Below are 15,140 nucleotides of genomic sequence, written 5' to 3' on the forward strand. Positions count from 1 at the left end.
AATCAAAAATTCTGCAGGCCGATAATTGTGATTAGGGAAAACTTAAATTACTCTAGTAATAATCCAGCACCACGGTCTACATGTTCATCATGGTGCTGTTGCAATTGGCTGAACGGCATGATATGCGTCCCGTAAGCACCTCAGTGCATGCAGCCCTGCTGTCAACAAGCCTGCAGCAATTGGAGGAGTGACGTTGTCCCATGTGCTCCTCAGTGAACGCAGCCCTGCGGTCCACAAGCCTACAGCCATGGGAGGTGTAACGTTATCCCGTGTGCTCCTTAATGCATGCAGCCCTGTGGTCAACAAGCCTGCAGCTCCAGTAGGGTGATATCATACCGTGTGCCCCTAAGTGCACGCATCCCTACGTACAACAAGCCTGCAGCCCTGGGAGGGTGACATCATACCGTGTGCCCCTCAGTTCATGCAGGCCTGTGGTCAACAAGCCTGCAGACATGGGAGGATGACATCATACCATGTGCCCCTCAGTGAAAGCAGCGCTGCGGTCAACAAGTCTGCAGCTCTGAGAGGGGTGATGTAGATCACAAATTGTGGCAACCTGCAGAGCTGAACTCAGGGGTATCTCCTCCTCCCCTACAGCCATGCCAATCCTCTCCAAAAAAGTACAAAGGATAAAAATCGCAAACCAAACAAAAATTCTGCAGGCTGACAATTGTGATTAGGAAAAACATAAATTACTCTAGTAATAAACCAGCACCACGGTCTACATGTTCATCATGGTGCTGTTGCAATTGGCTGAACGGCATGATATGCGTCCCGTAAGCACCTCAGTGCATGCAGCCCTGCTGTCAACAAGCCTGCAGCAATTGGAGGAGTGACGTTGTCCCATGTGCTCCTCAGTGAACGCAGCCCTGCGGTCCACAAGCCTACAGCCATGGGAGGGGTAACGTTATCCCATGTGCTCCTTAATGCATGCAGCCCTGTGATCAACAAGCCTGCAGCTCCAGTAGGGTGATATCATACCGTGTGCCCCTAAGTGCACGCATCCCTACGTACAACAAGCCTGCAGCCCTGGGAGGGTGACATCATACCGTGTGCCCCTCAGTTCATGCAGGCCTGTGGTCAACAAGCCTGCAGACATGGGAGGATGACATCATACCATGTGCCCCTCAGTGAAAGCAGCGCTGCGGTCAACAAGTCTGCAGCTCTGGGAGGGGTGATGTAGATCACAAATTGTGGCAACCTGCAGAGCTGAACTCAGGGGTATCTCCTCCTCCCCTACAGCCATGCCAATCCTCTCCAAAAAAGTACAAAGGATAAAAATCGCAAACCAAACAAAAATTCTGCAGGTTGACAATTGTGAGTAGGAAAAACATAAATTACTCTAGTAATAAACCAGCACCACGGTCTACATGTTCATCATGGTGCTGTTGCAATTGGTTGAACGGCATGATACGCGTCCCGTAAGCACCTCAGTGAAGCCTGCAGCCATTGGAGGAGTGACGTTGTCCCATGTGCTCCTCCGTGAACGCAGCCCTGCGGTCCACAAGCCTACAGCCATGGGAGGGGTAACGTTATCCCGTGTGTTCCTTAGAGCATGAAGCCCTGCGTTCAACAAGCCTGCAGCTCTGGGAGTGTGATATCATACCATGTGCCCCTAAGTGCACGCATCCCTGCGTTCAACAAGACTGCAGTCCTTGGAAGGTGACATCATACCGTGTGCCTCTCAGTGCATGCAGCCCTGCGGTCAAAAAGCCTGCAGCCCTGTGAGGAGTAACATCATTTTTCGTGCCTCTCAGTGCAAGCATAAATGCGGTCAACATCATACCGTGTGCCCCTCAGTGGACGCAGCCCTGCGGTCAACAAGCCTGCAGCCCTGGGAGGGTGACATCATAGCGTGTTCCCATCATATCATGCAGGCCTGCGGTCAACAAGCCTGCCGACCTGGGAGGATGATATCATACCATGTGCTTGTCAGTGCATGCAGCCCTGCGGTCAACGTGCCTGCAGCCCTGGGAGGTGTAACGGCATCCTTTGTGACCCTCAGTGCATGCAGCTCTGTGGTTAACATCATACCGTGTGCCCCTTAGTGAATGCAGCACTACTGTCAACAAGCCTTCAGCACTGGGAGGATGTTATCATAAAAAAATCGCAAACCAAACAAAAATTCTGCAGGCTGACAATTGTGATTAGGGAAAACATGAATTACTCTAGTAATAATCCAGCACCACGGTCTACATGTTCATCATGGTGCTGTTGCAATTGGCTGAACGGCATGATATGCGTCCCGTAAGCACCTCAGTGCATGCAGCCCTGCTGTCAACAAGCCTGCAGCAATTGGAGGAGTGACGTTGTCCCATGTGCTCCTCAGTGAACGCAGCCCTGCGGTCCACAAGCCTACAGCCATGGGAGGGGTAACGTTATCCCATGTGCTCCTTAATGCATGCAGCCCTGTGGTCAACAAGCCTGCAGCTCCAGTAGGGTGATATCATACCGTGTGCCCCTAAGTGCACGCATCCCTACGTACAACAAGCCTGCAGCCCTGGGAGGGTGACATCATACCGTGTGCCCCTCAGTTCATGCAGGCCTGTGGTCAACAAGCCTGCAGACATGGGAGGATGACATCATACCATGTGCCCCTCAGTGAAAGCAGCGCTGCGGTCAACAAGTCTGCAGCTCTGGGAGGGGTGATGTAGATCACAAATTGTGGCAACCTGCAGAGCTGAACTCAGGGGTATCTCCTCCTCCCCTACAGCCATGCCAATCCTCTCCAAAAAAGTACAAAGGATAAAAATCGCAAACCAAACAAAAATTCTGCAGGCTGACAATTGTGATTAGGAAAAACATAAATTACTCTAGTAATAAACCAGCACCACGGTCTACATGTTCATCATGGTGCTGTTGCAATTGGTTGAACGGCATGATATGCGTCCCGTAAGCACCTCAGTGCATGCAGCCCTGCTGTCAACAAGCCTGCAGCAATTGGAGGAGTGACGTTGTCCCATGTGCTCCTCCGTGAACGCAGCCCTGCGGTCCACAAGCCTACTGCCATGGGAGGGGTAACGTTATCCGTGTGCTCCTTAGAGCATGCAGCCCTGCGTTCAACAAGCCTGCAGCTCTGGGAGGGTGATATCATACCATGTGCCCCTAAGTGCACGCATCCCTGCGTTCAACAAGACTGCAGCCCTTGGAAGGTGACATCATACCGTGTGCCTCACAGTGCATGCAGCCCTGCGGTCAAAAAGCCTGCAGCCCTGTGAGGAGTAACATCATTTTTTGTGCCTCTCAGTGCATGCAGAAATGTGGTCAACATCATACCGTGTGCCCCTCAGTGGACGCAGCCCTGCGGTCTACAAGCCTGCAGCCCTGGGAGGGTGACATCATACCGTGTTCCCATCATATCATGCAGGCCTGCGGTCAACAAGTCTGCCGACCTGGGAGGGTGACATCATACCATGTGCTCCTCAGTACATGCAGCCCTGGGAGGTGTAGCAGCATCCTTTGTGACTCTCAGTGCATGCAGCTCTGTGGTTGACATCATACCGTGTGCCCCTTAGTTAATGCAGCACTACAGTCAACAAGCCTTCAGCACTGGGAGGATGTTATCATAAAAAAATCGCAAACCAAACAAAAATTCTGCAGGCTGACAATTGTGATTAGGGAAAACATGAATTACTCTAGTAATAAACCAGCACCACAGTCTACATGTTCATCATGGTGCTGTTGCAATTAGCTGAACAGCATGATACGCGTCCCGTAAGCACCTCAGTGCATGCAGCCCTGCTGTCAACAAGCCTGCAGCCATTGGAGGAGTGACGTTGTCCCATGTGCTCCTCAGTGAACGCAGCCCTGCGGTCCACAAGCCTACAGCCATGGGAGCCATGCCAATCCTCTCCAAAAAAGTACAAAGGATAAAAATCGCAAACCAAACAAAAATTCTGCAGGCTGACAATTGTGATTAGGGAAAACATGAATTACTCTAGTAATAAATCAGCACCACGGTCTACATGTTCATCATGGTGCTGTTGCAATTGGCTGAACGGCATGATACGCATCCCGTAAGCACCTCAGTGCATGCAGCTCTGCTGTCAACAAGCCTGCAGCCATTGGAGGAGTGACGTTGTCCCATGTGCTCCTCCATGAACGCAGCCCTGCGGTCCACAAGCCTACAGCCATGGGAGGGGTAACGTTACCCGTGTGCTCCTTAGAGCATGCAGCCCTGCGTTCAACCAGCCTGCAGCTCTGGGAGGGTGATATCATAGCATGTGCCCCTAAGTGCATGCATCCCTGCGTTCAACAAGCCTGCAGCCCTTGAAAGGTGACATCATACCGTGTGCCTCTCAGTGCATGCAGCCCTGTGGTCAAAAAGCCTGCAGCCCTGGGAGGAGTAACATCATTTTTTGTGCCTCTCAGTGCATGCAGAAATGTGGTTAACATCATACCGTGTGCCCCTCAGTGGACGCAGCCCTGCGGTCAACAAGCCTGCAGCCCTGGGAGGGTGACATCATACCGTGTTCCCATCATATCATGCAGGCCTGCGGTCAACAAGCCTGCCGACCTGGGAGGATGACATCATACCATGTGCTCCTCAGTGCACGCAGCCCTGCGGTCAACGTGCCTGCAGCCCTGGGAGGTGTAACGGCATCCTTTGTGACCCTCAGTGCATGCAGCTCTGTAGTTAACATCATACCGTGTGCCCCTTAGTGAATGCAGCACTACTGTCAACAAGCCTGCAGCCCTGGGAGGGTGAAATCATACCATGTGCTCCTCTGTTCTTTTAGCCTTGTGGTCAACCACCCGGCAGTCCTGGGAGGGTGAAATCATGAAGTGTGCCCCTCAGTGAAGGCAGCCCTGCAGTCAACAACCCTTCAGCACTGGAAGGCTGTTATCATACCGTGTGCCCCTCAGTTCATGCAGGCCTGTGGTCAAGAAGCCTGCAGACATGGGAGGATAACATCATACCATGTGCCCCTCAGTGAAAGCAGCCCTGCGGTCCACAAGCCTACAGCCATGGGAGGGGTAAAGTCATCCTTTGTGCTCCTTAAAGCATGCAGCCCTGCGGTCAACAAGCCTGCAGCTCCAGTAGGGTGATATCATACCGTGTGCCCCTAAGTGCACACATCCCTACGTACAACAAGCCTGCAGCCCTGGGAGGGTGACATCATACTGTGTGCCACTCAGTGCATGCAGCTCTGCGGTCAACAAGCCTGCAGTCCTGGGAGGGTGACATCATACCGTGTGCCCCTAATTTCATGCAGGCCTGTGGTCAACAAGCCTGCAGACATGGGAGGATGAAATCATACCATGTGCCCCTCAGTGAAAGCAGCGCTGCGGTCAACAAGTCTGCAGCTCTGGGAGGGGTGACGTAGATCACAAATTGTGGCAACCTGCAGAGCTGAACTCAGGGGTATATTTAAAATGATTTAAATATACCCCTAAGTATGGCCTCCTCCTCCCCTACAGCCATGCCAATCCTCTCCAAAAAAAGTACACAGGATAAAAATCGCAAAATAAACAAAAATTCTGCAGGCTGACAATTGTGATTAGGAAAAACATGAATTACTCTAGTAATAAACCAGCACCACGGTCTACATGTTCATCATGGTGCTGTTGCAATTGGCTGAACGGCATGATATGCGTCCCGTAAGCACCTCAGTGCATGCAGCCCTGCTGTCAACAAGCCTGCAGCAATTGGAGGAGTGACGTTGTCCCATGTGCTCCTCCGTGAACGCAGCCCTGCGGTCCACAAGCCTACTGCCATGGGAGGGGTAACGTTATCCGTGTGCTCCTTAGAGCATGCAGCCCTGCGTTCAACAAGCCTGCAGCTCTGGGAGGGTGATATCATACCATGTGCCCCTAAGTGCACGCATCCCTGCATTCAACAAGCCTGCAGCCCTTGGAAGGTGACATCATACCGTGTGCCTCACAGTGCATGCAGCCCTGCGGTCAAAAATCCTGCAGCCCTGTGAGGAGTAACATCATTTTTTGTGCCTCTCAGTGCATGCAGAAATGCGGTCAACATCATACCGTGTGCCCCTCAGTGGACGCAGCCCTGCGGTCTACAAGCCTGCAGCCCTGGGAGGGTGACATCATACCGTGTTCCCATCATATCATGCAGGCCTGCGGTCAACAAGTCTGCCAACCTGGGGGGATGACATCATACCATGTGCTCCTCAGTGCATGCAGCCCTGCGGTCAACGTGCCTGCAGCCCTGGGAGGTGTAGCGGCATCCTTTGTGACCCTCAGTGCATGCAGCTCTGTGGTTAACATCATACCGTGTGCCCCTTAGTGAATGCAGCACTACTGTCAACAAGCCTTCAGCACTGGGAGGATGTTATCATAAAAAAATCGCAAACCAAACAAAAATTTTGCAGGCTGACAATTGTGATTAGGGAAAACATGAATTACTCTAGTAATAATCCAGCACCACGGTCTACATGTTCATCAAGGTGCTGTTGCAATTGGCTGAACGGCATGATACGCGTCCCGTAAGCACCTCAGTGCATGCAGCCCTGCTGTCAACAAGCCTGCAGCCATTGGAGGAGTGACATTGTCCCATGTGCTCCTCAGTGAACGCAGCCCTGCGGTCCACAAGCCTACAGCCATGGGAGGGGTAAAGTCATCCTTTGTGCTCCTTAATGCATGCAGCCCTGCGGTCAACAAGCCTGCAGCTCCAGTAGGGTGATATCATACCGTGTGCCCCTAAGTGCACGCATCCTTACGTACAACATGCCTGCAGCCCTGGGAGAGTGACATCATACCGTGTGCCCCTTAGTGCATGCAGCTCTGCGGTCAACAAGCCTGCAGCCCTGGGAGGGTGACATCATAGCGTGTGCCCCTCAGTTCATGCAGGCCTGTGGTCAACAAGCCTGCAGACATGGGAGGATGACATCATACCATGTGCCCCTTAGTGAAAGCAGCGCTGCGGTCAACAAGTCTGCAGCTCTGGGAGGGAGGATGTAGATCACAAATTGTGGCAACCTGCAGAGCTGAACCCAGGGGTATATTTAAAATGATTTAAATATACCCCTAAGTAGGGCCTCCTCCTCCCCTACAGCCATGCCAATCCTCTCCAAAAAAGTACAAAGGATAAAAATCGCACACCAAACAAAAATTCTGCAGGCTGACAATTGTGATTAGGGAAAACATGAATTACTCTAGTAATAATCCAGCACCACAGTCTGCATGTTCATCATGGTGCTGTTGCAATTGGCTGAACGGCATGATATGCGTCCCGTAAGCACCTCAGTGCATGCAGCCCTGCTGTCAACAAGCCTGCAGCAATTGGAGGAGTGACGTTGTCCCATGTGCTCCTCAGTGAACGCAGCCCTGCGGTCCACAAGCCTACAGCCATGGGAGGGGTAACGTTATCCCATGTGCTCCTTAATGCATGCAGCCCTGTGGTCAACAAGCCTGCAGTTCCAGTAGGGTGATATCATACCGTGTGCCCCTAAGTGCACGCATCCCTACGTACAACAAGCCTGCAGCCCTGGGAGGGTGACATCATACCGTGTGCCCCTCAGTTCATGCAGGCCTGTGGTCAACAAGCCTGCAGACATGGGAGGATGACATCATACCATGTGCCCCTCAGTGAAAGCAGCGCTGCGGTCAACAAGTCTGCAGCTCTGGGAGGGGTGATGTAGATCACAAATTGTGGCAACCTGCAGAGCTGAACTCAGGGGTATCTCCTCCTCCCCTACAGCCATGCCAATCCTCTCCAAAAAAGTACAAAGGATAAAAATCGCAAACCAAACAAAAATTCTGCAGGCTGACAATTGTGATTAGGAAAAACATAAATTACTCTAGTAATAAACAAGCACCACGGTCTACATGTTCATCATGGTGCTGTTGCAATTGGTTGAACGGCATGATACGCGTCCCGTAAGCACCTCAGTGAAGCCTGCAGCCATTGGAGGAGTGACGTTGTCCCATGTGCTCCTCCGTGAACGCAGCCCTGCGGTCCACAAGCCTACAGCCATGGGAGGGGTAACGTTATCCCGTGTGTTCCTTAGAGCATGCAGCCCTGCGTTCAACAAGCCTGCAGCTCTGGGAGTGTGATATCATACCATGTGCCCCTAAGTGCACGCATCCCTGCGTTCAACAAGACTGCAGTCCTTGGAAGGTGACATCATACCGTGTGCCTCTCAGTGCATGCAGCCCTGCGGTCAAAAAGCCTGCAGCCCTGTGAGGAGTAACATCATTTTTCGTGCCTCTCAGTGCAAGCATAAATGCGGTCAACATCATACCGTGTGCCCCTCAGTGGACGCAGCCCTGCGGTCAACAAGCCTGCAGCCCTGGGAGGGTGACATCATAGCGTGTTCCCATCATATCATGCAGGCCTGCGGTCAACAAGCCTGCCGACCTGGGAGGATGATATCATACCATGTGCTTGTCAGTGCATGCAGCCCTGCGGTCAACGTGCCTGCAGCCCTGGGAGGTGTAACGGCATCCTTTGTGACCCTCAGTGCATGCAGCTCTGTGGTTAACATCATACCGTGTGCCCCTTAGTGAATGCAGCACTACTGTCAACAAGCCTTCAGCACTGGGAGGATGTTATCATAAAAAAATCGCAAACCAAACAAAAATTCTGCAGGCTGACTATTGTGATTAGGGAAAACATGAATTACTCTAGTAATAATCCAGCACCACGGTCTACATGTTCATCATGGTGCTGTTGCAATTGGCTGAACGGCATGATATGCGTCCCGTAAGCACCTCAGTGCATGCAGCCCTGCTGTCAACAAGCCTGCAGCAATTGGAGGAGTGACGTTGTCCCATGTGCTCCTCAGTGAACGCAGCCCTGCGGTCCACAAGCCTACAGCCATGGGAGGGGTAACGTTATCCAATGTGCTCCTTAATGCATGCAGCCCTGTGGTCAACAAGCCTGCAGCTCCAGTAGGGTGATATCATACCGTGTGCCCCTAAGTGCACGCATCCCTACGTACAACAAGCCTGCAGCCCTGGGAGGGTGACATCATACCGTGTGCCCCTCAGTTCATGCAGGCCTGTGGTCAACAAGCCTGCAGACATGGGAGGATGACATCATACCATGTGCCCCTCAGTGAAAGCAGCGCTGCGGTCAACAAGTCTGCAGCTCTGGGAGGGGTGATGTAGATCACAAAATGTGGCAACCTGCAGAGCTGAACTCAGGGGTATATTTAAAATAATTTAAATATACCCCTAAGTATGGCCTCCTCCTCCCCTACAGCCATGCCAATCCTCTCCAAAAAAGTACAAAAGATAAAAATCGCAAACCAAACAAAAATTCTGCAGGCTGACAATTGTGATTAGGAAAAACTTGAATTACTCTAGTAATAAACCAGCACCACGGTCTACATGTTCATCATGGTGCTGTTGCAATTGGCTGAATGGCATGATACGCGTCCCGTAAGCACCTCAGTGAAGCCTGCAGCCATTGGAGGAGTGACGTTGTCCCATGTGCTCCTCCGTGAACGCAGCCCTGCGGTCCACAAGCCTACAGCCATGGGAGGGGTAACATTATCCCGTGTGCTCCTTAGAGCATGCAGCCCTGCGTTCAACAAGCTTGCAGCTCTGGGAGGGTGATATCATACCATGTGCCCCTAAGTGCATGCATCCCTGCGTTCAACAAGCCTGCAGCCCTTGGAAGGTGACATCATACCGTGTGCCTCTCAGTGCATGCAGACCTGCAGTCAACAAGCCTGCAGACCCGGGTGGGTGAAATCCTACAGTGTGCCGATTAGTTCATGCATGGCTGTGGTCAACAAGCCTGCAGAGCTGGGAGGATGTCATCATACCATGTGCCGTTTTGTGAAAGCAGCCCTGCAGTCAACATGTCTGCAGTTCTGGGAGGGGTGTTGTAGATCACAAATTGTGGCAACCTGCAGAGCTGAACTCAAGAGTATATTTAAAATGATTTAAATATACCCCTAAGTATGGCCACCTCCTCCCCTACAGCCATACCAATCCTCGCCAAAAAAGTACAAAGCATATAAATCGCAAATCCAACAAAAATGCTGCAGGCTGAAAATTGTGATTCGCGAAAACATGAATTACACTATTAATAAACCAGCACCGCGATCTACATGTTCATCATGGTGCTGTTGCAATTGACAGAACGGCATTATACGCATCCCGCAGCCCTGCCTTTAACAAGCCTGCAGCCATTGGAGGGATGATGTCGTCCCTTGTGCCTCTCAGTGCACTCAGCCCTGCGGTCAACAAGCCTGCAGCCCTGGGAGGGTTGATGTCATCCCTTGTGCCCCTCAATGCATGCAACCCTGTGGTCAACAAGCCTGCAGCCCTGGGAGGGTGACATCATACTGTGTGCCCCTCAGTGCAGGAAACTCTCCGGTCAGCAAGCCTGCCGCCCTGGGATGGGTGACATAGATCACAAATTGTGGCAACCTGCATAGTAGAACTCTGGGGTATATTTGAAATGATTCAAATTTGCCGTCTAAGTATGGGCTCCTCCTCCTCCTCCATAGCCATGCCAATCCTCGCCTATTGTGGCAACCTGCAGAGTACCACTCTAGAGCACAGGGCCGGTTCTGGACTTTTTGCCTCCAGAGGCAAACATGTGAGGATGCTCCCCCCCCCCCCCAAAAAAAAAAAAAATTGCTCTGCAATTAAATGCTACACAGAACCTTGAAACTGTCTGGACTGAGCCATACAATCATATACATATACAATACATATACAGCTTACATGTTTACCTGTGTCCTTAGCGTGTGGCTCTTGCTTACTTCTGCCAGCCGCTCCATCACCAGGCACCGCTACAGGATCCTCCAATCTTCTGCCATCCGCTCCATCACCAGGCACAGCTACAAGACCCTCCAATCATCTGCCGGCCGCTCAATTGCGAGGCATTGCTGCAGGATCCTCCAATCTTCTGCTGACCGCTCCATTACAGGCATGGCTGCAGGACCCCTCCGGCTCCGATCTTCTGCTATCCCTGCTCTGGTTCCCGGCTCCTGCTGCTACATCCTGCTTCCTGCCACTGCTCCTGCATAGCCGCTCCCAGGATGTTCTTCTGGTCCCCCTCAGCCGCTCTAACAATACTCTCCGATCTCCTCCTGGTTCCCACAGCAACTTCATAGCTAGACACCGCTGCAGGACCTCTGATATCTGTCGACCACTATATCACCAGGCACTGCTACAGGACTCTCCGATCTTCTGCCGTCCGCACTGTCATGTCCAGGTGGCTGTGATGTCCAGGCAGGCGGCAATAAGGCAGGCAGCGGCAAGCTAGACACACTCTTCACTTCCTGTCACATTTCCGCCACCTGAGGAAGCTGCATCACCCCGCGTCATAGTCGGGACGGCACTGCTGGGGCATATTTCAAAGGATTTAAATATGCCACCTAAGTATGGCCTCCTACTCCTCCCCTACAGCCAAGCCAATCCTCATCAGGCATGGCAACCTGCAGAGTACCCACTTTGGGGCATATTTAAAACTATTTAAATATAACCATAAGTATGACTTCCTCCTCCCCCTACAGCCATATCAGTCTTCGTCAATGGTGGCAAGTTGCAGAGGACCGCTATTGGACATAATTAAAAACTACCACTCTGGGGCATATGTAAAATAATATATATATATATATATATATATATATAATATATATTTATATATATATATATATATAATATATATTTATATATATATATAATATATATTTATTATATATATATATATATATATATATATAGTTGGCCACAAGCGGAAGCTCCGGGTGCAATTACTTAAAGAGAAGCTCTGACCAAGAATTGAACTTTATCACAATCAGTAGCTGATACCCCCTTTTACATGAGAAATCTTTTCCTTTTCACAAACAGACCATCAGGGGGCGCTGCATGGCTGATATTGTGGTGAAACCCCTCCCACAAAGAAATTCTGAGTACGTACTCTTGGCAGTTTCCTGTCTGTGAACCCTGTTGCATTGTGGGAAATAGCTGTTTACAGCTGTTTCCAACTGCCAAACAGCAAGCAGCAGCTACATCACTTGCCAGCAGTAAAAATGTCACCATGTGATAAATGTCAGAATATAAATCAGGGATTTCAAATATTTTACAATGGGAAAACACTGACTAAATCATTTATACATAATTATTGTGAAAATGAAGCACTTTTATTATTACATTATTTTCACTGGAGTTCCTCTTTAAGAAACAGCCTCACTTCTGTGTCGGCTGTACAGAGCTAAGGAAGCTGCTGTCAGTCTTCTCCTCTCCTGCGGATCCGTTTGCGAGGGGGAGGTAGGAGGGGAGGAAGTTACTGTGATGCGCAAGGTGGGGAGGGGTTATGCAAATTAGGTAATGTGATGCATGAGGCGGCGAGGGATTATGCAAATTAGCTAGTGACGCGCGAGGCGGGGAGGAGTTATGCAAATTAGATACTGTGATTCGCGAGGTGGGGATGGGTTATGCAAATTAGCTATTGTGATGTGCGAGGCGGGGAGGGGTTATGCACATTAGCTATTCTGACATATCTATCTATCTATCTATATATTAGTAATTTGTATTCACAGAAATCATTTTCAGCCACTGCGGAACACCGGCCACAAGGGGGAGCTCCGGGTGTAATTACTGATCACACAGCCTCACACCTGGTTCAGCTTTGCGGAGCTGGGAAAGCTGCCGTCTGTATCCTCCTCTACCGCTGAACCGTCTGCAAGGGGGAGATAGAAGGGTAGGATCTTATACAATAAGAAGGGTAGTGTGACGCGCGAGGCGGGGTTATGCAAATTAGCTATAGTGTGTTACGAGGTGGGAAGGGGCTATGCAAATTAGCTATCGTGACACACACACACATTTTATATATATATATATATATATATATATATATATATATATATATATATATATATATATACACGCACGCGCACACACACATTATAGCATTGGAGTTTGCATACCTCCCAACTTTTTGAGATGAGAAAAAGCGACATTTAAGCCATGCCCCTGCCACGCCCCTGGCCACGCCCCCACCACGCATCTAGTCACGCATACCATACAAATGTCATACTAAAAATATGTTGTTTTATAATTCAAACCACACTGGTCCTTTATAGCTATCCTATTTCCTATCCTATCCTATTTCCTTCATAGTAACATTTTAAAATTAGTAATAGTTAGTAAAGTCAATCAAACACATTTTTAGTATAGACATATATATTATATATTTATATAGAAAGAGGGACAAAGTCCTGAAAGAGGGATAAATGAGGGTGAAAGAGGGACAGAGGGACAGGGCTCCCAAAAAGGGACTGTCCCTCCAGTTGGGAGCTATGGGTGTGGAGTGAGGAGAAACAAGTTCTGCCATGATCATCACTATACTGGAGGTCACCATAGCAAGCAGCCTACTTAGATGCACCTGGTAGGGGTGTGAATCGCTAATTGGAACACTTCTCACATGTGCTCAATGCTATGTAAATAATGAAGTCTCTTTAGGGTACTAATCTAGGGACATTTCAGGGGTACTAGAAGGGTTCTGCTAAGGAAACTGGTCTGAAACGCCTGATAGTCAATGTACAACAATAGGCCTTTCTTGCTGCCCTGTGGAATTCACGAGTTCAGTTCAGTTAATTGTAGATGAATCATCACCCAGCCCCGGACGAGTGTTACAACTCTATACAGTAATTTCCACTCACAGGAATTTCTTCCATCGCATCTATCCTGCCTGAACACGGTCTTCCTACTGCCGGCCACAAGGGGGAGCTCCGGGTGTAATTACTGATGAGACATCCTCACTTCTAGTGTACGGAGCTGGGAAACCTGCCGCCCGACTCCTCCTCTCCTGGCGATCCGTCTGCGTGGAGTAGGTATGAGGGAAGGATGTTATGCAAAGTGGCTATTGTGATGCGCGCGGCGGGGAGCGGTTATGCAAAGCGGCTATTGTGACGCACGGGGCTGAGAGGAGTTATGCAAATTAGCTAGTGTGCCGCAGTTGCACAGCTGAGCCGCTGAGGAGGACCCATGAAATTGCACGTGACCACACCCCTTTTTCAAGTAGCATTATTAACCATTTACCGACATCCTAACGTATTAAAACGTCATGCTTACCGCTATTAACAGCAACATGACGTTTTAATACGTCGCGCATTCCCGCCGCTGCTACCGCCGTGTGTCCGCCGCTACCGCCGCCATTACCGTCGGGATCCCGTGCTGGGCGATTGGGGAAGAGGACTGAACAGTCCTCTACCCAATCGCAGTGCCTGGAGTGAATGGACGTGACCGCGAACAGCGGCTACGTCCATTCACATAAACAGGAAATGTAACAGTTTAATAAAGTGTGTAAAAAAAAAAAAAAAAAAAGTGAACACGTCCTATGAGTGTTCACCAGCGCCATCTTGTGGCCAAAAAGTATATTACACTTACAAAATACATAAATTTTTAAGTATATACACATCATTAATAAAATTACACTTCCAACCCTCCCCCCCCAAAAAAACACTTGTAAAAAAAAAAAATCAGCTTAAAAAAATAAAATAAATAGTTGCCTTAGGGACTCAGCTTTTTTTATTCTATATTTTATGGGGGAAAATTAATTTTAATTTATTACATAGGGGCTTGTAATTATGGCCAGAACAAACAGAAAAATAACCACTTATATTTCAAAATAATATACTGTCGCCATACATTGTGGTAGGGACATAATCTAAACGGTTTAATTATCGGGACCACTGGGCAAATAAAACGTGTTTGTTTTATCCACAGGAGAATGTTTAATTTTAAAACTATAAAGGCTGAACACTGAGAAATAATGATTTTTTTTCTTTTTTTTTCTGTTTTTCTCATTAAAATGCATTTAGAATAAAAAAATTCTTAGCAAAATGTACTATCCACAGAAAGCCTAATTGGTGGCGAAAAAAACGAGGTATAGATCATTTTCTTGTGATAAGTAGTAATAAAGTTATTAGGGAATAAAAGGGAGGAGCGCTGACAACTGAAAATTGCTCTGGTCCGTTAGGATAAAAACCCTTGGGGGTGAACTGGTTAAATAAATATGAAATGTTGACACTTTGAAAACATTTGAGCCTGGACATGATTTCTTGGTGTGTGTGGGAGGGATACAGGTGAGACATTCAGGGTGGATTTATGGCTGCTGGCAAAAACCCCCTCTGCCCCACCGGCAGGAGCTCACATATTAGGGCTGGTGGGGTAGCAGTAGCACTAGTGATACAGGTGCTGGGCGAAGTATT

The sequence above is a fragment of the Hyperolius riggenbachi genome, chromosome 1 (genome assembly GCF_040937935.1).
Source record: "Hyperolius riggenbachi isolate aHypRig1 chromosome 1, aHypRig1.pri, whole genome shotgun sequence".
Classification (NCBI taxonomy): Eukaryota; Metazoa; Chordata; class Amphibia; order Anura; family Hyperoliidae; genus Hyperolius; species Hyperolius riggenbachi.